At 44.0% G+C, this 26,091-nt stretch overlaps 1 protein-coding gene across 3 annotated transcripts in view; it reads right to left on the reverse strand.

Annotated features, from left to right (window-relative positions):
• Positions 1-24,022, reverse strand: part of PCGF5 (polycomb group ring finger 5) — an 86,202-nt gene extending 62,180 nt beyond the window's left edge. For 2 of the 3 annotated variants that reach the window (XM_083149025.1, XM_083149022.1), the window contains exon 1: positions 23,886-24,022. The gene's annotated coding sequence lies outside the window, so the exon portion shown is untranslated. The remainder of the gene's footprint in view (positions 1-23,885) is intronic. The other variant, XM_083149024.1, reaches the window with a different exon arrangement.
• Between the last annotated feature and the right edge of the window lie 2,069 nt (positions 24,023-26,091).

Genomic DNA, 26,091 nt, shown 5'->3' on the forward strand with positions numbered 1-26,091 from the left:
TTTGCTTGTCATTGCCTCTTAGTCATTATTTCTTCCCATAATTTCCTTTTCCTTCATGATATTAAATACACAGTATTCCATTGTAATACATATTATAGTAAACCAGTGAAGTCATCTGTAAAGTAGTACACAATTCAAGTACACAATCCACAGGTCATCTGTAATGTAGTACTCAAAAGTTCAAAGATAGGAAAATAATATTCTTGCTTATTCTTCTTACATGCCTGGGATACTGATGTATTTTGGAGGAGCTTTCCTGGGTTCTCAATAGACTGCAGATCAGCCTTGCACACACTTCCACAGACTGGATCTATTGCACTGTACAGCTGGCCTTGCCCATGATCATGTGATTCATGCTATCCAACACTTCCAGAGTGACCAGGAAGAAAGTTGGAAAATATGAATAAGAATTTAGTTTTTTATAAACCTTATTCAACCTCTAAACCAATATCAACATTTTAAAAGAAGCTCAATAGCGTGTGTTCATTATAGTAAACACTAGTAAAGACACTGGAACTTGTCCTGCTCTCTAAAAAACAATCCTTGCTCTTTTCCAATTTGTCCACCACTGTTCACCAACCCCTTCATCTTACAACACTCCCAACTCCATCACACACCCTTTTTTCCTACTCTTGCCATTGAGGCATGTGCCATGATTCCATGGCATACACATTCAGTAGATAGGACAGACGTATGACATTATTATTTCAATTATTTTCCACTATGCAGGAAATCAGATAATTTAAACATACCTTAAGATACCAAAATAGGCCACTCTCAACATCTATACATGCATTTTTTCGGGCATATGAAAGGTTGATCACATGGGGACGCACAATTATTTAAAAAATTTGACTCCAATGCTCTCAATCATTAATAAGGACAGAAGTCTTACTATTATACATTTGTGCATATACTGTATGCCTAAGTTATCCACCATATTGAAGGTGTTACTACTAATAGGAAGGTCCCACATATAATTAGTTTATCTCTGTTTTTCCAAAATTCCCCATTCCCTCTCTCTGACCATTATTTTACTTTTAACTTCTCCCCTAAAGTTAACCTTGGGGCAATAGACACTAGGGGGTTAATTTATTAAGGTAGAAGTTCTATTGAAGATGGGTTGTTGCCCATACCAACCAGATACAATTTATCATGTTCTAGAAGGTGCTAAACAAATAATAAGAATAAGGTAAATGGTTGCTATGGGCAACATCCCATCTTCAATAGAATGCCTATTTTAGTAAATGTACCCTTATGTCCTTATCCTCCCTGCTAGACTTACTTGGCCCATTATCTCTCGCTCTCTCTCGCCCTCATCAAACTATTTTTTTTTTAATGCCATATGTTCTCAAACTTGATCCTCAAGACCCCAGTCATGTTTTTCAGATCTCCAAACAGAATTGTAAGTGAAATAATTAGCTCCACCTGTGGATCTTGTGAATAATTGTCAGTGAGTAATGAATAATCTTGTACACCTGGAAAATGTGACCTGTTTGGGGTAAAGCACCTGGTGGACATCCACTCCTCAGCCTGCACATGCTGGAATAATCCTTAACTTCTCTCGCTCCTTCAAGCCACACATTCAGTTTAATTAAAAAATATCTTCAGTATCAGACCCTTTCTCACACCAGAGGCACACCATTGTGATATCTCATCCACACACTGGCCATCCCTAGACTGGACTACTGTATGGTAACCTCCTCTTACTTGGACTCCTTATACCCTATTGTTCTCTACACTCCAATCTGCCTTCAATGCTTCTGCTTGGCTCCTCACTCCTACAAGCCATACACTGGCTTTCTTTCTCCTTCAGAACTCAATCAACGATCTTCACACTAAAGGCAGGGCCGGCGCCACCACTAGGCAGGACTAGGCATTTGCCTAGGGCGCCGGCCACTGGAGGGCGGTACTAAGCCGCCGAGGAGGAGAGCCCGAGAGGTGCCATAGAGGTAACCAGGATGCGCCGCGGGGACTGGGAGCAGGTGAGAAAGGAAGCGTAGCTTCCCTCCCCCCCCCCCCCCCCCCCCCCCCACACACACTACAACAATATATCTGATGCTGAAATTGGATGCAATTCCCTTGAACTCTCCTATGACCTTCCCGGGAGTGATTCCAGATGGTGTCATTTTTTGCATAAGATATATCTCATGCAATTGATCAGGCCGAGATAAATCGCATGAGATATATCTTATGGTATACAATTGTACCAAAATATATATCTGATGGGCTGGGTTAGAGGGCTAGAGGGACTGGAAACATCAGTCAAACCTCCTGCGATAAATCGCATACGATATATCGCATGCGCAAAAAGTACTCTATTTACCATCCGATTTCATCCGATTCCAATATATCACAGGTGCAGTACGACCAACCTAGGTGCTCCTATCAGACCGGACCCCGCATCAGATCGGATTGGATGGAACACACACACACACACACATGATGTGGCACTTTTCAGACGATATATCTCCCGAAACATCGAAATTGGATGAAATCTTGCAAAATTGTTCTAGTATATGGGTGCCTTTAGTTGAAAGTACTCACCCAATCCTTTCCTGTTTACATCTCTAACCTTATCTTCCTTCATACACCCAGACGCCCACATTCCTTCTTAAATGAATGCTGCATCTTCTCCCAATTGAGTACATCCATTCTCATCACCCATATTGTTCCAGTGCTGGCCATCAAACGGGCTCTCAAGTCAATATCACATGTTGGGATACAAAAGTGGCAATAACAATCTACTGAAAAGATGTTCAAGTGGATTTATTAATACTAAAAATGCTTAAAAATAATAAAATCCATGTATTGTAACTAAAAATACCTACAACTCCAGGACACAGATATAAGAATAGATCCTAAAATAAAGAAAGCCATCATCCTCAGTACTATCCTATTGCTAAAACTACAGAATGCATCTCAAGGAGACAGCTAGCTAGTGATCTTACCTTACAGTCTGCTCTGTTAAATTGGATTCAAATACATGCCAAGTATAATACAATGATCAGATTCCAGTTGTTTTGGAAGGACATCAGACAATTCCAATCATTCCAAAGTATTTTTTTGCCACATATAAAAATGAAATTGCAGCCACTATAGTTCCCTCCCTAACCTACTTTAAGAAAGAAAAAGTATTCATCCTACATTTATTATCAGTTATTTATATAGTGCACACATATTCCGCAGCGCTTTACGAAGAGAGTACTTGAACATTCACATCAGTCCCTGCCCCACTGGAGCTTACAATCTATATTCTACCATATGTACACTCACACACAGACATTCTAGGGTTCATTTTTGTTGGGAGTCAATTAATTAACCGGTATATTTTTGGACTGTGGGAGGAAACCGGAGTACCCAGTGTAAACCCATGCAAGCACAGGGCGAAAATACACATGGGAATCTGAGTAGATTGCAATGGTTTTATCAAACACTTTTAATAATTACACAATAAATTGGTGTACAGTACTAAAAATGGTTGTTGCAGCTTTTTGTATAGGTTAGGAAAAACTGTAAACTCTCAATTGTTGCTATGTGCTTCTGCAAATTATCACAATTAAGATGTTATTTTAGAGAAGAGTGAAAGGTGATAGCTTACACACTAGCTTACTTGTGGAAGTAGTTTGGAGCATATAATATATATATATATATATATATATATATATATATATATATATATATATATAGTGTAGATGTAGCAGCGGCGGCACTCCCAGCACTTCCAAATAAACGATGCGGACACAGCGTGACTGCTCAACGTTTCAATCGATTTAATCGATTTTCGTCAGGAGGATAATACAACAAGTTAAAACCATGCTCACCTTATATCCCCAAACCAAGAAGTGTTGCCGCCCAGCCGGGTAGGCCGTCCACTTCCGGACTCTGAACGTCAGGCGTCATCACAGAGAGACACCCACGGACGTATATACGATGACGCCTGACGTTCAGTGAAATCGTTTGTCCAGAGTGCCGAATCTACACTGTTTTTATATATATATATATATATATATATATATATATATATATATATATATATATATATATATATATATATATATATATATATATATATATATGTATATAATATTAATATATAAAAAAATATTACGCAATTTATATCTTTACCCAGATACACCTACCAACATATTAGCATATCTGTCTCCATGGGGGCATGTTATGATACCAAGAGAGTGTATCCATCTCACAGGGAGTTGAGGTAATATACACTATAATGTCACTTTACCACTGTAATGTGCAGTATGCGTCATACCCATACTTGCCAACTTTTGAAAATGAGTTTCAGGGAGACTATAGTTGGTAGTAGAATTTAGCAGGGCCTCCATTGAGGGGGCGTGTCATGCTCCACCCAAAGGGCGTGTCTTGTTCCATATATGGAGAGATTGTGAATGTGGCACCTAGAAGCGTGGGTTTGTACTGCTACATCTGAGAGGAATATTTTAAAATATATCCAAATGTAGATGAGCCCCAAAGTGCTGGGAAATGGTGCTGATGATTTAATGTAAATGTATCTATCTCTCATTCCTTTTTCCCCAAAAAATGTAACAGTGTAATGAGGGCTAGGTGAAATGAGGGAGATTGCTAGACTAATGAGGGAGAGAAGGAGATTGCTGTTATTTCAGGGACTCTCCTGTAGAATGCAGGAGGGTAGGCAACTATGGTCATACAGTACCTCCTAACAGAGGCAGATTCCCACAGGGCAACATTTTTCCTACATGCTTAAATTGACCAACATACATACAATAGGGATACAGGGGATTTCCATGCAAAATAATCCTCAAATTGTCAGGTAACACCCAAATAATGGCTACAATTTGTATTTGTTCCCTCTATACAAGTGGTACCCAAACTTGGTCCTCTAAGACCCCTAACAATTCATGTTTTGCAGGAACATCCCAAAAAACTGTGTTTTCCCAAAGACAGCGGGACAGTTGGGAGGTATGCTATGAGGATGTGCCGCACCACTTACGTTAGCAGCGACATTATATAAAGGTGGCCATACATCTACAGATCGAATGTCAGATTGGGCTGGTTAGAACAAAATCCTGGTAATGGATGAGAACAAATGACAGTTGACTATTTGCTTTGAAATGCTGGAAAACTGCCAAAAACTGTCATTCATCCATTACCAGGTTTTTGTTCCAACCAGCCCAATCTGCCAATCGATCTGTAGATGTATGGCAGCCTTTAGATTGTCATATCCTTAGTATTGGAGGCATACTGTATGTGACAATTTATGTTTGTAATGTTAAACTGTGGTAATACTCACAATAAAAGTTATATTGTAATATTGCCTAATTGCTCAAATCAATTCCTGCAAATGTTGAATGTATTCCAGGGTGCACCTCCATAAATTATGTTTTATTTACAAGAGCAATTACATTTTGGGAACGGATGATTGAAAAAAAAAAAAATTTGAGAGTGCAGACACATTTTTTATGTTTATTTTATGACCTTACAGAGCTAGAATACTGGAGACAATTGTGCCACTTTATGGACAATTTATAGGTCAGGTATTTCAGATAATTATTGCCAGAAATAAATGTTATATACTGAGATCTCACCAATCTGTCACTTCCTCCACAATGAATGTTCCATTAACCTGTCACATTAGCACCTTCTACACTTCTAACATGCACATTCTGCCAAGCCTTAATTGACTAATGAGTTTAGTGTCTTGGGAATTACATTTCCAGAAACAAACCCAAGTATTTAGAACTCCTTCTTTACTTCCGACTAATGCAGGGTACACACCACGACGACCCGCTCACGATGCACATCGTGAGCGGGTCGACAGTGTCTCGTCCGACCCGCTCACGGTGACGCGGGGGGGGGCACAACCCGCTCACGATGTGCACCGTGAGCGGGTCCGATCCCATGGCGACCCGCACCCGGCTGTATGGTCGTCATTCAGATCCTACCTGCAGCAGGTAGGATCTGAATAACGACCGACCGACCGACCCGCGGGACCGCGCATCGGATCGGTATCGGTCCACACCAGGACAGAAAAGGGCCCAATCACCACACAATCTACATCCAATTGGTCGGAATTGGATCTAGATTGAGGGGATCGGGCCCTAGTCGTCCTGGTGTGAACCCAGCATAAAGAACATGGAAAGGGCAATGGGTTTTATGGACTGGCCTCTGACCAGGACTAGTTGCATGCACAGTGGTGTAAGTTCGCCCCAGTTGCCCGGAGACAAGATAAATATTAGTGCGCCCCCTCACCCCACATGCACACACACCATCTTATATAAGTCAAAGATAAATCCAGAAAATATTCTATAAATCTTGTTACATTGCACCACATTTATTTACATTATTATTTACATTATTATTTATTTTAAACAAACGCATTGGTTAGAAGTCATAACCTGGATTAGAACCGGTGACCGGTCTCACGGGAGGCAGACACCTTACCGATAAAGCTATTTGCTCCTGCCTAGTAAGTGTGCAGATTCTGACTATGTATAATTGTTAGTTCAAAACCATTGCTATTAAGCAGAGCTATGTATTTTATTAACTTCATATAGCTAGAATGTGCATGCTTCCTATGCAGAAGCAAATAGCTCCATGCTCGATACGTTTGCACCCACTGAAGAATTACATTTTGGGAGCGTGGCCACATCACACTGACATCACATTGACCTGCTGGACACTTTGGTGAGTCTAGATGAAATCTGATTGGTTGGGAGGTATGCAAAGCCTATGATCATATTAGCAGGATGATAATCAGCCACACACACAGTCAGCCATAAATCATAAGTATTATGTTTGGAGTTTTATTTTCTTCCCAAAATGATGCAGTTTTGTTCTCTTTACATATTTACGGATGTACATGCCTACATAGTGCTGGCCACAGCCAAACAGCAGCACTGGCCACAGCTCCTGTGCTTAGTTATGTACATGTCTACGGTTATGGTATAAAACATCTACAGAGTCTAGGTCTACAATCATATGGTCGACCACTAATGGTCGACAGTCACAAGGTCAACAGGGTCAAAAGGTCAACAGTCAAAACGTCCACAGGGTCAAAAGGTCGATAGGTAAAAGGTCGACATGGTCAAAAGGTCGACATACAAAAGGTTGACATGGGAAAAGGTCGACATGTGTTTTAAGGTGTCTATGTCGACATAGACACTGTCTAAGTGTACCGTGTCCCCTGGCATGGATCGCCATGCTTTGGGCAATATTTGATCCTCCCTCCATGCCCTAGTGGATGGTAGGGCATGAAATACCTCCTGTCTGCACATGTCGGCTGAAAATTTTGTAAAAAATTACATGTCGACCTTTTTCAGAACTGAATACAGTTAAAGTGTGGTCTCACCAGTGCCTTGTAAAGAGGCACTATCACATTGGCATCCCTTGAATCCATTCCCCTTTTAATGCATGCCAGTGTCCGCTTTGCTTTTGCTGCTGCACTTAAGCAGTGTGTACTATTACTCAATTTTTCATCTATAATGACCCGCAAGTCCTTCTCTACAGCAGAATTCCCTAAATTAACTCCATTTAGCCTATAAGTAGCTTGTTAATTTTTGTTCCCATAATGCAGGGGTGGCCGGACTTTTGTAACCCGGGATCTACTTTTTGTACATTTACTTACCTGTGATCTACCGGCATCTCTTCCTGTGAAAAATATTAAGAAGGCACACGACGCGACCGACGCGATGCCCACGATTTCCCCATAGGCTTCAATGTTAAAATATTTAACATTGAAGCCTATGTGATGGACCCGATTTGTCCATAGGCTTCAATGTTAAAATATTTTAACATTGAAACTGAGTCCATTTAACATAGCAAAAAATGGGAAAAGGCCCAATATGGGCCATTTCTCATTGGGTATGGCCCCGTCATGTGTGTAAAAAATAATGGCCCCCCATTGTGGCCGCCACCCCCACGATTGCCGCGAACCTGAAGCATGGCGAGCGCAGCGAGCCCGCGAGGGGCGGTGGTGCGCGTCCTCCGACCTTTTCATTCCCCTACTATCCACGTCGACGTGGAGTTGAGAATAGATTAGTGTGGCGAGCGCAGCGAGCCACCGAGCCCGAAGCGTGGCGAGCGCAGCGAGCCCCGTGAGGGGACGCGGATACCTGTGAAGCCGGCGAGGGGCGTCCCTCGCGGCCTTGACAGGTATCCGCTGCGCTCGCCACACTAATCTATTCTCAACTCCACGGCGACGTGGATAGTAGGGGAATGAAAAGGTCGGAGGACGCGCACCGCCGCCCCTCGCGGGCTCGCTGCGCACGCCACGCTTCGGGTTCGCGTCAATCGGGGGGTGGCGCCCACAATGGGGGGCCATTATTTTTTACACACATGCCAGGGCCATACCCAATGAGAAATGGCCCATATTGGCCCTTTTCCCATTTTTTGCTATGTTAAATGGACTCAGTTTCAATGTTAAAATAATTTAACATTGAAGCCTATGGACACGATGGACCCGATTTCTCCATAGGCTTCAATGTTAAATTATTTTAACATTGAAGCCTATGGAGAAATCGGGTACATCGCGTCTGTCGCGTCGTGTGCGTTTTGGTATGCACTCGACGCGACCGACACGATTTTTTCCGACACGACCACCACGATAGAAATCGTTGTGGCCGTGCTAGGAAACAAGTACCCAAAATTCACATTATGCCACACCGAATGACGCAAAATTGACATTATGCCACACGGATTGATGCAAAATGCACATTATGGTTCACGGAATAATGCTAAATTCACATGATGATGCAACATTCATTATTTTATGTGTTGGGTGGGGGAAGGTGGTCTCTTTACAAATGTAAGTTCATCCCTTGAAAAAGATACTTTGTATCGAAACCGTTCGGCTTTGTAACATTGAGGTTTCCAGAGGTCCTTATTGCCATGGAGGAGCACTCAGGGACGCCTGTTATTTTTCCACCTATGCTCAAATTGTCTGCATTTATTTTGTGGACCATTATACATGGTGAGAGTCCTCTGATCTTATCCTCAAGTGTTTATGTATTTTACTTGTTTTTAAATTAAAAAGTATTGCACCATGATGTCTCTTCTGTCCTTTTGAGAAAAATATCTCTTCTGGAAAAGAAAGAAAAAGGAATCATCTGGTGGTTTAAAATCTCCCTCAATCAAATTATCATTTAAGTAGACATAAAATTCTGGGTTCATTTTCCCACATGAGAGCAAAGGATCATCACCATTAGCGCTGTGGAAATTATTCGATATCTCTTGTGGTATTGTATATCATCCCAGTTGCTGCCTATGATGGAGTTTTGTGCCCCCTTAATATATATATATATATATATATATATATATTTTTTTTTTTTTTTTTTTTTTTAAGATGGACACAAAACTCCATCTCAGGCAGCATCTGGGATGGACTTACATTTGTAAAGAGAACACATAACATCACATTAAAAAACAACAAGTGGACTGTGGAGAATGCCATCCCCCCATATACAGTGCACTTAGCAAACTTACTGAGCCTCCTGCTGCTAACGCTGTGACTGTCCTGTCCCGCACTGAGTTTCCTGCTGCCACTGAGCGCTGCTGCCTCTGTACCTGTCCCGCCGCCGCTGAGTCTCCTGCTGACACTGAAAGGCTAGAGCTGGTACTGTCCCGCTGGCTTAAACGGGTTGTGTAACAGGTACTCCTCACTTGCAGTGCGCGGGTGACGTCACCCGTGCACAGCATCTCTGGGAACGCTGAAGCCTTTGGGGTAGATTTATTAAGCTCAGTGAAGTGAAAAACTTGTTTTTAACCCTGACCAATCAGCTCCTATCTGTCATATTTAAAATCAAACCTGTAACTTCACAGGTAGGAGCTGATTGGCCGGTGATAAAAACCAGACAGTTAATCACTTCACCGAGCTTAATACATCTACCCCTCTGTTCTGTCAGAGGCTTCAGCAGCTTATGTAGATGTAACTTGATTGCAGTCTACCCGCGGGAGCTCTGTGATCGACGGGTCGATCACGATCGACCTTTTGCCCAGCCCTGCCATAATGAATTACTTTATATTTTTTTCGACATTAAACTGCATTTTTCCAACATTCTGCCCACCTTTCCAGTTTAATTAAGTCCCTTTGAAGTGTATCCACATCCTCTGCTGAGTTAATTTCCTTACTCAATTTTGTGTCATCCATAAATATTGCAATCTTATTCCCTATGTCATTACCTATATTATTAATGAATATATAAAACAAGGTGAGTCCCCATATTGAACCTTGTGGGACTCCGCTTTGGACCTTACCCCAGCTGGAATGTATGCCAATTGCCACCACTCTCTGTCCTTGATTGTCCAACCCTAGTTTTTTAAATAACCTTTTATGGAGGCACCGTGTCAAAAGCTTTAGCAGAATCAAGAAGTACAGTATTACATCAACAGATTTCCCAAAGTCCACCCCCTATTGACTTCTTCATAGAAGCTAATTAAATTAGTCTGGCATAATCTATTTTTAAGGAACCCATTTTTCATCTATATTTACTTATCGCCTTCTCCTGTTCTAAGAAATGTTGGATACTATCTCTTATTATTCCCTTCAATATTTTCCCCACATTGGATGTAAGGTTGACCGGTCTATAAATTTCGGGGTTCATTTTGCTATCTTTCTTCCAAATTTGTACTACGTTATCTATATGCCAGTCCCTTCGTAACGTCCCCGAGTCATTGAATATCAGATATAACGGTAGACAGAACTTTTTTTATTATCCTAGGGTGAATTTCGTCTGGTCCAGGAGATTTGTTACTATTTAGGTCCTGTAATCTATTTTTTACTATTTCCTCACTCAAACAGTTTGGGAGGAACGAATCAAGAGCTGAGCATTAAATCCGTGGGAGAACCTCTGAAGATTCTCCCCTTGTAAAAATCAAAGCAAAGAATTCATTGAATATTTCCGCTTTCAGTTTTTCTTCTATTACCAGGGTACCCTGCTTATTTTTCAGTGGGCCAATATTTTTCTTACTTAACTGTTTCCCGTTTATATAACTGTAGAATTTTGGGGAATTAGATTTGCTGTCTACTGCTATGTTTCGTTGTCTCTAATTTAGCCCTCTTGATTGTATTTTTACATTTCTTGTTACATTCTTTATATGATTTGGGTGTCCCCTCTTGTTTAAGTGCTTTGAATGCCCTCCTTTTTCTAGCCATTTCAAATTTGACTTTGCTGTTAAGCCACATCGGTTTTCTTTTGACATTTGTTCTGTTATTTACCCTAGGAATAAATTTATCAGTGCCCTCCAGCAGTATTTTTTTAAAGTTTGCCACCTTTTAGTAGTATCCATACCTCTGATGCCCCTTTCCCACTGCAGCTCTTAAACGGTAATTTGCAGTTTTTTAGCCTTTTTAAATGGGTAGAGCTGCAGTGGGAATGCTCCAGGTTGCTTACAACTTACTTAGTTGCTATACTTACAAGTGTCCTCCGGCGAAGATCACGTCCTCTTCTTTCCATGTAGCATCCCCGGGACTTGGCAAAATAACAAACCGGCTTAACGCGAATCCTACGGACTGTGAGCAGGAGCCGCACGTGTGTTTGTTTACATCGTGCGGCTCCGCTACCCGAATGCCGCTATTGGCTGCCTTGCGGCCAATAGCGGCATTCAGGAGGCGGAGCCGCACGATGTAAACAAACACACGTGCGGCTCCTGCTTACAGTCCGTGGGTTTCGCGTTAAGCCGGTTTGTTATTTTGCCAAGTCCTGGGGATGCTACATGGAAAGAAGAGGACGTGATCTTCGCCGGAGGACACTTGTAAGTATAGTTTCCTTCCACAACTACACCAATGGATTGCGTCGGAACCGGACACCGACACCGGAGGAGGATGCCGACACCGGATGCCGACACCGACTGAAGGCTACCTACGGGCTCAAGATAGGTAAGTATCAGTATGTGTGGGCTGTGGATGTATTAAACTTTTATTTTTCACGTGTCAGTGTGTGTTTATTTAACTATTTCTTTTACTGTGGAACTACAAGTGCCAGCGGGCCCTTTAATGCCCCGCAGGCTGGGACTTGTGGTTCTCCAAGTCCCAGCCTGCGGGGGAGGCTTGCTGGGACTCATAGTTCCACAGTAAAAGACAATAGTTTTTATTCTATTTTTTTACACCATTCCATCAGCCCGATTCCCACCGCACAGGGGCATCGGGGACAGCACCAGGCTTCAGCCTGGTCAGGTAAGTCCCTGAGGGGGGGGACCCCTTCATTGGGGGGGTCCCCACTCCCCCAGGGCCCCTGGCCAGGCTGACTGGTCAGTAGGGATGAATGCTTTGGCTGCGGGAACTTATATCATAAGTTTCCCCTGGCTGTGGCATTACCCTGCTGGCTGGTTTAGCCTGGGGCTGGTTCTTAAAATACGGGGGACCCCTAGTCATTTTGTCCCCCGTATTTTGAGAACCAGCCCCGGACCTGGAGCCTGGGGCTGGTTTTAAAAAATCAGCAAAGCCCTATTTGTCGGGTTTCCTGATTTTTTAATACCAGCCCCGGCTCTTTCAGCCTGGTGCTGGTTACGGCAGTGGGGGGGGGGGGGGGCACGTCGTGGTTTTTTTTTTAAACACCCCCCCCCCCCCTCCATCTTTACTATCATTTTAAACGGGTCTTTAAACAGGTAAGTGGGAATGGGACAAAAACAGCTTTTAAACGGTAATTTACCGTTTAAAAGCTGCAGTGGGAAAGGGGCTTTATGGCTCTTACACGTTTAAAGACCCGTTTAAAAAAAACGGGTCTTTACCCGTGTAGGCAATGGGAAAGCAGCATAAATAATTCCTTCCAGATTATATCCTTAAAGATGCCCATACACGGTGCAATAATTTCATGCATTTTGGTCTAGATCGCATCGCAGGCAAATCGACTGCGATTTGCGTGCAATGTGATCAGGACCTAGTTCAAAAAGTATGTGCAGCACGTACTTTTTGATCTGTGCGATGTGATGTATGCAGGAGCGCACATCACATCGCACCCGGAAAATTGCACGTGTATGGGTACCTTTAGGGACTCCTTGAATTTCCGAAAGTTTGCTTTTCTGAAATGTAAGGACCTAGTTGCTCCAACATAATTATCTTTGTTAAATTTTAAATCAAACGTGATAATATTGTGATCACTGCTCCCCAATGTCTCTCCTATGGTTATGTTAGAAAGAATGTGCACATTGTTGCTTAGCAGAAGATCCGGGATATTATTATTTCTGGTTGGATTTTCAATAAATTGATACAATAGTGTTCATTCAGGGCATCCAATAACACTTTTCCCTTAACGATACTACTTGACCTATCTTTCCAAATTATTTCTGGGTAGTTAAAGTCACCCATAATAATAACAATGCATAGTCAGCCATAATAATAATGTCCCCTAAGCCGGCCGCTTCTCCCACCTGTAGCAAGAGGTCTCTTTCCTCATCAGTATTTATGTTGGGTGGTTTATAGCACAAGGTTTTTTAGCCCCTTTATTGTTACCTGTGATTTCTACCCATACCAATTCTACTGACTCCATTGTGCTCTTGTTTATGTCTTCCCTTATTATGGTTTTAAGAATGGTTTAACATATAAACAAACCCCACCTCCCTTTCTACCTAATTTACCTATTTTTTTTTTTCTAAACAGAATATAACCTTCTATGTTAGCCTCCCACTTCCACCGAAACTAGGGTCGATGAGCTGTCCCGGCTGCAGGGGAGCAGTAGGCGGCTGGGAGGTGACGCAGACCCCCCGCACACCACAGTACAGGTATCACGGTGGGCCTCCGTCACCGCACTGCGATGCCAGCTGGCGATGTATATTAATACATCCTGCCCAAAACTCCTAGCATTCAGATAAAGGCATTTCAGATCATGGTTTTCCTTTGCCCTCGCCGTGTTACCTGTCACAGTTGCAGAAGGTTCCTGAAATGATATATCAGTATCACGGATAATACATGTATTTGGTCGTGTGACTCTCATACTCCTGTCGTAAACCTTGCTCCCATCTTCATCCCTTCCCTTCCTCCATAAATGTAGCTGTCTCTGCAGAAAGCGGCATCTTCTGCCATGAAACCCTTGCAATGAGCATGAGACCTGATGCATGAAACCCCTGACGGGAATGAGAACCCCGACAATACCTCAGAGCCGGCATCGGAAAGTATGTATGCACTTGCCGATGCCTGCCCCTCATGGGTTCCCGCCGCCGCCAATATCGGCGACGGGGGGCATCGGCAAATGTGTATGGGGCTTTAGAAATCAAAAAAGTAGTAGAATTTAAGGCCATGTATAGAATGGCTAAGGAAGGTATTTAAACACTAATACCGCTGCACTCTGGACCCAGGCTATTGCAGTGTCCTTGTGTCTCCAACCCGGGTGCGGTGTGAAAGCGCCACTGTGAAAGTTCCCAGGTTGAGCAGCACTGCACTTCATCCCTGGTCTTGAACACGGTTCTAACCTGGGTTGACGTGCAGTCTGAAAGCTCCCTACCCAGGATATTCAACACTGCATTCATCAAACGCAGCATTGGATGATTTCTCAGTCTCCTTTGATGAGGTCAGCAGCCAAAGTGCAGAAAAACAAGCAGCACACTGCAGAGCACTCGTCTGAGGCAGCAATCCGGCAGTAGCACAGCTACAGCTGTCCTCAATTTGGTCAGATGAGGAGGTGAGGGAATTGCTGAATATAAGGGGAGAGGAAGAAATGCGCAGACAAATGTCACAAACAGTAAAAGATGCTGTGGTTTACAAAAACATAACTAATGTTTTTGTAAACACCCCCTGCGCAAATATAGGCGTCGATCAGTATTCCTCTCAGCCCCTCGCTTTTGTTTCCTTTGTGACGTCATGTTTGAGCCTGAAAAAAGTTCACTTTTAATGACACCCATAGGGTTTGCTGTGCTGACCCGGGCCCAGTGTGAAAGCAGCCAACCTGGGAATAACCCCGGTTGAAGTGCAGTGTGAAAAGTGTTAAAAGGGTGTCTGACCCAGGTTGCAGCATGGATGTACCAGTGTTCAAAATACAGGGTTGGACCCGGCTTTGCGGTTAAAAGTAGTATTAGTGAACAGGGTGAAGCATATCCATAAACCAGCAAGGTGAGGGAGGCAGAACCCATCTGAAGAGATTATGATATCACAGGGTAAAGATGTGTATAAAAGAATGCAAAGAAACCTGGTTCCCCTGTTCCACGAAGATGGAACACAACACAATACAATATACAAAATTATAGAGACTGGTAGATCCAGGTCTCATATCATAGGGTCTTATGTACAATGTAAAGTGCATTTTAAGCCCTGTGTTATTATTATAATAATTAATAGAATTATTATGAAAGTTTTATTTTGAATTCTCTCTCTTCTTCATAAAATAATACGAGACTCAGTGAAGACCAAAACCTTAGAGCAGAATATGAAATACTATGGAAAACACTATTAGCACTGGAGGTAACCATGACTACAATAAAAAGCAATAGTATCTAATGTCACACCAAATTACAGGTGTTTATCTAGTCGTAAAAATACTAGCAATGAAAACCAGTGGCTATAAGCTCTAAAAAAAAAGTCTACGTTTTTTCATATTAATGACTACGAAAAAAATGAAAATCATGTTTGGTGACAGTACCAGGAAAGCTATAATGCTACCTCCAGCCCCGAAACACTGTAAATTCAGAGTCAATGTAAATGATTTGTATTCCTAATGCAAACTGCTCTCACATTAGAAGCGGTAAAGCCATAGTTTCCTACCCACTGTTACATTTTGGGGGGGGGGGGAGGAATGAGAGATTAATGTACATTTACACTGAAACATCAGCACCATTTCCCAGCACTTTACCAAGTAGAGTAGCTCTTACTAACTGCTTTGGGGCTCATCTACATTTGGATATGTCATTTTAAAAGATTCCTCTCAGATGAGCAGAACACACCCACGCTTCTAGGTGCCACGTTCACAATCTCTTTTCACAATCTCTCCATATATGGAACTAGACACGTCCATTGGGTGGAGCATGACACGCCCCCTCTATGGGACGCTGTGTAAAATTCTACTACCAACTATGATCTCCCTGAAACTAGTTTTCAAAAGTAGGCAAGTATGGGTAAAGCCTGGCCCAACACAACAGGTTCTCATTGCCTTGAATGCTAAAGAATACAACCTTAAAAAATAAAAAGCTGCTGTGTCATAATATTTACAGTACACTTGTTTAATAACCACACACATTAATTATACATACGCACATACAGCGGTGGCCAAAAGTCTTGCATCATTACTGCGTTGAGACTTTTTCATGGCTTGAGGTTACATTCCGTGCATTCTACTTTCAGTTCCGTTTTATTTTATGTATCTAATGCCCTGTACACATGGAGTGTGTTGCGCCTCCATGCTGAGCAATCTAGTATCGTGCTGCGCACATTGCTGCACCAGAAAACACTGGCAATGATTAGATTTATACTGCATGCAGTATAAATCTAGTCAGGCGATAGCAAAGTGCGGGACCATGCATAGCCGTCGCTAGGGGGCCATTCACATCAGTTAGAATTGGGGCTGTAATTGCCCCATGTGTATGCCCCAGTAGTATAGGCAATTTCATCAGCTATTATTTCCTGTGACAGTTGTGTTAATAGAGCCATATAACCCATTATAGATACACCAATGGCCAGAAAACTGCACAAAAACAAACTCTGTGGTACTTTTTGTGCACCAGGACATGAAATCCGTCAACTTAACAAAGAATGCCCGCAGGTGTGAATATAAATATTTGCAATGCATGCTCTTTTTTGACTTATATGAAGGGCATTCTTTTCATGTGTTGCAAGCATTGAAGCCTCCGACCTGCCTTGCATAAGAAAACCATAGTTGGATGATTGTGCTCACTGTAGAGGGGGATTCTGGGAGACAGTTTCCAGAAAGCACCAGCTATAACCGTTCTACTGTTGCCAGGAGGCTTGCCAAATTAAGGGTGACCAGATCTACTGAGTCCTGGGAGTCCAAGGAAGACTTTGCCATGTTAAGATCTGATATGGGAAAACTTAATATATCAAAGTTTTCAGTGGCTTCCTAGATTTATGGATTCTGACAAAACAACAGGTAAATGTACTGGCAGCCCATTTCGGAATTTCCAGGGAGCAATCCCTAGATTTAAATCATATAGTAAGAGTTCTAGATGAACCAGAATAGTTCCAATCACCACCTGCCAGCATCATTCTTTCCAGAAAATTATCCTATTTATTAGAAAAATGTGAAGAGAAGTAAAAACAGTTGTTAGGTATCTGGCCATAGAGATGTATCTAGTTTCTGCAAGTGAAAATGAACCTGTGTTGCGTAGGGGATTATCACTGCTTCTCTTTTATTGTGAAGTTAGTAACTTTGTATAATCTTTGGGAAATGTCAGCTCTAATGTGAGTCTTCTTAAAATCAACATCCACTGTTCTACAGCTGTAGAAGAGGGACGCTCATGCGCCGGCGCACCCCGTTTTTGCCGGGACTATGTAAAAACCGGACCCGGACCACACTCCGGACTGCCGGACAGGACATCAAAATCTGCAGTCCGAAGCTTGTAAGGTCCGGTCCGGGGGGGGGCCTGTCCGGGGGGGGGTGTCTTGTCCGGGGGGTCCCTGTGATAGCTATCACCAGGGACATGGGGGAGGGGAGATTACAGCCTCCCCGGGTGGTCCGGACCGTCCGGTTTTTGGTACATGCCCGGACCATACAGGGAGGCTTTATTCTACCCCTCCTCCTCTACCTGGTGACAGGCAGCCCCCCCGGACAGGACACCCCCCGGACCGGAGGCTACAAGCTACAAAATGCAAAATTTGATGTCTGGTCCGGCGGTCCGGGGGTTTTGTCCTGGTCCGGTTTTTACCCATACCCGTTTTTGCCCTCTGTGTCACTGAATAGACGCTGTACAATTGCATAATTCCTTTTTTTTTTTTGCAGGTATTTCCAACCTCAGGCATACTAAAGCTAGGTATATACTATAGGATTTTAAGAACGATATGCACTATAACGATATTGTTAATGATATAATTATGCATATCATTCATTGTGTATCCACTATATCAGGGGTCTTCAACCTTTAAGACAGTGTGGGCCACATTAAAAAATTCAACGAAGCCCGAGGGCCACTAAGCTCTACTGTGGTATTTAGCACAGCTCTTAATAGATAGACAGCACACCCCCCACATAGATAGTTGGCACAGCTGCCCATACACATAAACCCTGCCCCCAATATATAGTCTGCACCAGGGCTATTTCTAAACAATTAGGGCCCCATTGCGAACAGAATAAAAATGCAGTCCCCCCATACATAATTTGATATTTAAGAAATTGCGAGTGCTGCAGGCGCGCTCCCAAAAAGGGGTGTGGTTTAATTATAAGAGGCGTGGTCTAATGAACTAGCATTGAAAAAAATTACCTGACATCTCAATTTTGCAACCTGCATGACCAGACATTGGTTACCGCAGGAATGGTTGTTGTCCTTCCACGCTTAAGTTGGCTGTCTAAAGGTCGCACAGTGACATATAAACATGAAGGCCCATTACACCATGATGCCCATTATACATTATGCCACACACCGTGATGCCCATTGCACAATATGCCACACACCATGATGCCCATTGCACAATATGCCACACACCATAATGCCCATTGCACATTATGCCATACACCTGGATGCCCATTGCACATTATGCCACACACCGTGATGCCCATTGCACATTATGCCACACACCGGGATGCCCATTGCACATTATGCCACACACCAGGATGCCCATTGCACATTATGCCACACACCGTGATGCCCATTGCACATTATGACACACACCGTGATGCCCATTGCACATTATGCCACACACCGTGCTGCCCATTGCACATTATGTCTCACACCATGATGCCCATTACACATTATGCCACACACCGTGACATCCATTGCACATTATGCCTCACACTATGATGCCCATTGCACCTTGCACTATAAGGCCCCCAATACTCCTGCTTATGCATATGATGCCCCCAGCAGTGCCTATCACAAAATGCCACCAGTAGTGTCCCTCATAAAATTCCACCAGTAGTGTCCCTCACAAAATGCCCTAGTATTTCCCTCCATAGTCAGCACTGCATTGCGCAGCATGCCAGCCCTCCCTTGGTCAGCACCACATTGCACTGCCAGCCCCCCCTCCCCATAGTCAGCACCCTCCCTATATACAGGGCCACATTGCACTGCCAGCCCCCCTCACCCATAGTCAGCACCCTCCCCATACACAGGGCCACATTGTACTGCCAGCCCCCCCCTCCCCCATAGTCAGCACCCTCCCCATACACAGGGCCACATTGCACTGCCAGCCCCCACTCCCCCGTATTCAGCACAGCGGTAGCTAGCCGGCATCACCCTCTCCTGAGACACTTGCCTTAGTGTCCCTTACAGAGGTCTCCTTCAGAGGGCTGCTGCTGGCGGCGTCGGCTGTCTTAACAGCCATGGAGCAGGCAGGGACAGGTGCGCGGCTGCCGGCAGTTGTCACACCCACTCCAGTCTCCCGGCTGTCTGAAAGGACATGGGCAGGACGGGTGCGCGGCGTCAGGAAGTACACAATGCATATGTTCGCGCACAGTCCCGCCTGCCCCAGCAAGCACATCCACCGCCGCCACGTCCCACTGCTAATGGGACAGCGTGCGGAAGGATTTTAAGGGGACAGCGCGCGGAAGGATTTTTTTTTTTTAAATCAGCACAGCATTTAATAAAAAAAAACGCAATTCACTGGCGGGCCACCTAAAACTACTCGGCGGGCCACTTGTGGCCCGCGGGCCATGGGTTGAAGATCCCTGCACTATATCATTAACGATGTGCGCTCCCACAGATCCACATCAGCCAGCGATATATATGTGTGAACAGCATCGTTCACATATATTTCATGTTGGGGTGTTCCACATATAAATATATATATATATATATATATATATATATATATATATATATATATATATATAATGCTGTGTGTACGGGCGATCCGCTGGCCACCCGTACGGCTGCTGCAGAAGCCGCCAGTGATTGACATCTTAATGGGAGGGTACAAGCAGATGCGCCCACCCAGTTGTGATGTCAGTCCTGATGGATTGGGCAGCGTGTATGGAGAACACGCTGCCCGATCTGTCTGTAGATATATCTGCAGATTAATTGATCTGCTGATATATTTTCTAGCATATACCCAGCATCAAGCTGGGAACACAGAGGAAGATTTATCTGTCCAAACTGTCTGCTGGGAACAAAAATCTGGCAATGTATGAGAGCATCTGACAATCGATAATTTGCTCCCAAATGCTGGAACACCAACAAAAACAATTGTTCAGATACATTTGCTAAATTAAAATGTATTTAACTAATTGACTATTGTCTTTTTTTCCCAGTTTTAGGGAATAAATGGTTGATTGTCATTTGTTCCCATACACCACCAGACTGAACAGATAAATCAGTGGGTGTGTACCCAGTTTTAAGTGCAGGTGCGTCTATAATACAGGGATGGATCAAACCCAGTGGGGGCACAGAGGGCCAGATGTATCAAGCTTCAAAAAGTGATAAAATGGAGAGTAATAAACAGCCAGCCAATCAGCTCCTACCGGTCATGTTACAGGCTGGGTTTGAAAAATAACAGATATGAGCTGATTGGCTGGTTGTTTATCACTCTCTGTTTTATCACTTTTGAAGCTTGATACATCTGGCCCTAAGCAAGTAAAATCTCTGGGCCTGCCTTACAAACTGTAATGTGAAGCTGATATCATTTGTACACTCTAGAAGACTATCCTTAATAATATGCGCGATAATTATATTTTCGTGCATATCGTCTAGTACAGTGGTTCCCAAACTGTTCTGAACCCTAGAGTATCACAACAAAATTCAAGGCACCCCTAGGCCAAATGTTTCTTATTAAGAAACATATTTTTTTTTTTTTTTTTTTAAATAAAATTAAGAAAAATGTGTTTATACAGTATGTCATCCTTAAGGTCAGTTATGTGGCGAGGGACAGGAATTGCTTCTGTTTGCCCACATATGTTATGATTGGTGGCCTCTACCACTAGTTTTACCTATTCCATTGACCATAAATTACCAGAAATGGTCCTGAACCACCAATCACCAATACGTCACTGTATCCCCCCGCATGAAAACACATCCCCTCGCATGTTCCGCAGAAGGAGAAATAAATTGATGGTCGCCAACAATCAAATAATTTCTCCAGAGCTTGCAAATATAAGTCAGTGGAGACTGACTTATATTTGCAGACTTCCAGCCGAAGACAGGGCGGTCTGACATCAGCCGCCCACCCCATCACCCTGCATCATGCTGCAATGTACATGGAAACACCCAGCATTTGCATGGGAACACCCATGTAACTCTGGGCGTTGCCATGTCGGAGTGCCGCGCCACCCCCATCTGCCCCTGTCCTGTGCGAGCGCCACACCGACAGTGCAGGTCGGCGAGGGCGCTTGCTTAGATGTACTGCACATATGACAATATGCGCATGCGAAGAACTTCACCATCGGTCGCATGTATGAACACACGGTGGACCTTAGCTAATTAGAATGAGGGCCTATATCGTTAGTAATGCACACTCCCACGGGTCCTTAGTGACTCCCTCTGTCATCTGTACATGCAGTGAAATATAAGAACGTTTGATTGTCATTTTCTTTCAATATTGAATCAATACAACTTTAATCTCTTGGTTCCTAAATGGTGCGAGGCCCATAGGCCAATGTCTACTCTGCTATTTGGTAATCCAGCACTGCGCTAATGGACAGCACTGCCTGGCCCCCTAATGTACATGATGCTTTAAAATCTCCAGCATTAAACTCTAGAAATACAAGAATATCCAAATCTGATCATTGGCAGACTGAACTTTCCATTACCTGCCCACTCAAAATCTCTCACAGAAATGATCAAATTTAGGTTTAGATAGAGTCAAACAAACTAGAAAGGCCATGCAGTAAAAGTATGATAAAGCACCACTTTTTGAGGACTGCCCTGACCACGTATTCCTCCGGCTTCAAACCAGATGGAAAAGGATAATGAAAGAAGGTGTAATAACAAGCTGCAATATCTTAATAGTAACTTGTCATTGCCACCAGCTCACACCTACTCCTTAATCACCATTTAAAGTTGGTGAACAAAACCGATTCGCCACCTCTCTGCAGCAAACTCTTCCATTCTGGGGCTTGTAGTGCTTGTCCCTGTCTGGGAGGGGGGGGGGGGGTGTCCTGTCCTTGGGAGGGTGGAGGGGGCAGGTGTCTGTGACAGCTATCATGGGGGGAAATCCTTGTATGGTATGGTCTATACCTTGTATGGCAGGCATGTCCAAACAGTGGCCCTCCAGCTGTTGTGTAAGTACACATCCCAGCATGCCTTGCCATAATTTTAGCATTCCCGAATAGCAAAACTGTGGCACGGCATGATGGGACATGAAGTTTCACAATAGCTCGAGGGCCATAGTTTGGACATGCCTGTTGTATGGTGTGGAACAGACACCCACCCCCCTTCCTGTGGATTAGCTGTCACAGACACCCACCCACCAGGACACTTCTGGGATGGGGATGAGCACTGCAAACTCCAGAATTGCAGAGTTTGTAGTCTGGAGTTCAATGATCCAGACTACTCCACATTTTATCAGAATTTAAGTCTGTGGTAACTTAAAATAATCATAATAAAAACACAACACACACATTATAAAGACATTTCCATAGCTTTGAGCAAAAGTATCCAAAATCCAAGAAAATGTTGATTTGATCTTGGACCACTAACCCATGGCACCCTTGCAAGTGCCCTCCAGCAGCGCAAGGTGCCATGATACCCAGTTCAGGAACCAATCTTGAAGAATCACAACTTTATTGCACATTAACTTTATTGAATTCTATAACATATTTTTGAATCTATTTCAATAACTGCTGGTAGTAATAGATATTCAGACAGAAAGTGGTACTTCCACACCTGTCACCAGCATCAGCATTATCCTTAACCATCCGAAATGAAGGCTACTTTCACATCTGTCTGGCAACAAGTTGTAATGAACACATCAGTTACAATGTTGCATACAGCCCAAAATAAAGGACACAAGAAACTGCAGCGACTACAGTATAGAAAATATAATGCAACTATGTAGGAGAGAAAGATAATTAGTTGTACTCATTCTGGGAAGCTGTGAATGGAGGCACGACATGTCTGACACTACCTTGTAGTTATTGTATGATTCATTCTTAGCATTTACAGGCTGCATGGAAACCCCCCTTTACATTTTTACTCCTGAACTAGAAACCATGCAAAGCTGTACATGAGGTACCCCTCTCCCTCCTCATTCATGCTGTGGACCTCCCACACAAAACGTGGAGTGACATCAGCTCCACTTCTTCTTGGTACAGGTGACATGAGCAGCCTCCCTCCACCCCATCCAATGTGCAACACTGACATGTTACGTAACAGCTCTCAGGTATTAGAACAAGAGCCCATTCTCCCAGCCAGCCTATCCCGGTGCCCCCTCACAGCAGCACATCAATAACAGCATCCTCTGATGTGTGCCGCCTGCCAAGTCACAGCGTTCCACACACATTAGGACCTGCGTCAGCATCTCCCTGGCAGACTTATGGGCTTACTCCTCCTCCCACACACAGATAAACACCATCGCAACGCAATCCACAGAGCTCCTGGGGTATTATGTACAGCGTATGCATCTGCGCAAAAGTTCCACTACACTCCCCCCCAGGCCAATGTGCGCATCACTGAGGCAGCAGCAGCCAATGCTAATGCCAGCCCAGCAGTTTGTTATGAAACATGAGCAGGACACATATATAGGAGGAAGAGATGGTGCTTGCTCATCCTCAGACACAGCATGGACTTGTCCCGGGCACTGCAATGCTGCCGGGTAACAAGGTAGCAGAACTTTGTACAGGGAGAGGAGCCATCAGGAAACTTACCAGGATCTTTAGGAAGGACAGAAAGTGTGCAATGGACCATGGTGTTTCCTCATTAGAGCCTGCAGCACACACACACTGAAGTCACGCTGCTGGGCTGGATCTGTGACTTCTGTGTGGGCGTGTACTCTATCATTAAAGATACAGCGGCTGTTTATCAACCTCCTGAGTGGGAGAAATGCCTTATGCATAATGAAGCTGTAACTTCACCTTGTGACTGACCCATTTGGAACACCTACTGTATACCCCCCAATGGAATTTTTCCATTGGGGTAAACGTTTAATTGGAAAGGTAACATCAGGTTGAAAACTAAAGCTGCTAAATAAAGAAACTTTATCATTAAAAGAATTGGTGTCTGATGTTAGATCATAACACAGGTTTGGGCGATGTGGAGATCGCAGCAGTGGCGTGTGCATGTGAAACATCGATAGGGCAGCCCAGCTTTTGGGTGAAAGATTTATCAAAGCATGGACAGTGATAAAGTAGAGAGAGATAAAGTTTTATCCAATCAGCACCTGTCATTTTTCAAACACAGGGCAGGTTGTAGTGCAGGGGTGGGCAACATACGGCCCATGGGCCGCATCAATCCTGACTGGCTCGCTCATAGGCAAACGCAGGGGGGGGGGGGGGGTCTGGTTGCACAGAAACCCCCCTCCTTTTGGCAAGTGCCTTAAATTATGACAACAATAGCACTGGTATATAATATGATCAATAGAGCTGCCACCACATCCTGCAGTGTAAGGGACAGTGCAGAGCTGCACAGATGGAGCGCCTCTCAGCCAGTGCTGGGGCTCGCCAGAATGCCACCGCTGGCACTCCTTCTGACGTGTGAATGTCTCTCATGCATACACGTCCCAGTTTGTGGGAGGCGGGAATGCGAACCATGCCCATTTCTGCTTCAGGGAGATGGGCAGGGTTGGGGGTGTGGGGTGTGGAGACGTCTTATGCGCGTGTGTCCTCTTCCGGCGGTTGGTGATCTGATCGCCAGACCCCCGCTGAATAAGAACGGCTCCATCTGTACCAGCTTCTACCACATTTAATGTATGTGTGGATCTGAGCACTCAAACATCGCAATGGACCAGAGGGTAGCTGCCAGGAAGAAGAGACACTTAGAAAGTGCGGTACTGGTTCTATTACGTCTGTGTATTTATTTAGTTATTATGGCATGTTTTACCTTTTCCTGACCATTTATCTTATGTAAATGTTTGAAACAGCCTATACCAGTGGTTCCCAAACTGTGTGCCGTGGCACCCTGAGGTGCCTTGGGACACTTGCAGGGGTGCCTCAGGTTGGTGGTCCAGGAGTAATTCAAATTGGTCAGTATAACAAGTAAAACTATTGTTTGTGCTTCAGATTATAAAATATGTGGACAAACAGAAGCTAATCCAATCCCTCACCACATAATTAACCCCAAGGATGACATTTAAACACCACTACTTAATTGAATATTTGTTTTCAAAATTTGTCAATAAGGAGCTTTTGGCCTATCATTGCCGTGAATCAAATTCTGATACTTTAGAGTGCCACAATTCCAATAAGTTTGGGAACCACTCGCCTATATTATCGACCATCTGTACTGTTAAATATTAATACTGTATTCCATACAGTATCCAGTGTATAAAAATACTAATTATCAGGGCTGTTACCACCCCCCAGTCTTCTAATGCGCTGCAGAGTGGGAGACTTTGGATTACATTTGGAAACCCTCTCTAAAAATCCTGCGTTTGACACTGCCGCTGCCCTCCACCAGAGCTCAATGACAAGTGGCCCAACTGGCTGTCAGCAGTGTCATCCCATGGTGCCGCTGAGTAGAGCTTGGACACGTCACAGGACGGCCAGGATTTCATTTGTTATGTCAGACGCTGGGTGGCGTGGGTGGTGGGTCCAAAGGGCCAATTAAAACCCAGCTTCTGATGTAAGGAAATCCCGCCGGTCTGCCCCTAGTATCTTTGCCCCCCCCCCCCCCCTTTGATCCCAAGCACTGCTGCTTCTCTCCCGTCATCTTGCAGCTGCCTCTGCCCGAATTGCCAGGGGACAGGCATGCTCACAAGAACTGCCATGATGTTATGATATTTGACTTAATGTTACTAAAGGCTGGCCACCACGGGGTTGTGGCTTGTGGGTAGTGGTGGCCCTCCTACAGTGCACAGAGCTAAGTAACAGAGCAGCCGGCTGGGAGAGGAAAGGGGAGAGAGTGTTCCAGCCTGCA

This window comes from Crinia signifera, chromosome 6 (genome assembly GCF_055691185.1).
Source record: "Crinia signifera chromosome 6, ASM5569118v1, whole genome shotgun sequence".
Classification (NCBI taxonomy): domain Eukaryota; kingdom Metazoa; phylum Chordata; class Amphibia; order Anura; family Myobatrachidae; genus Crinia; species Crinia signifera.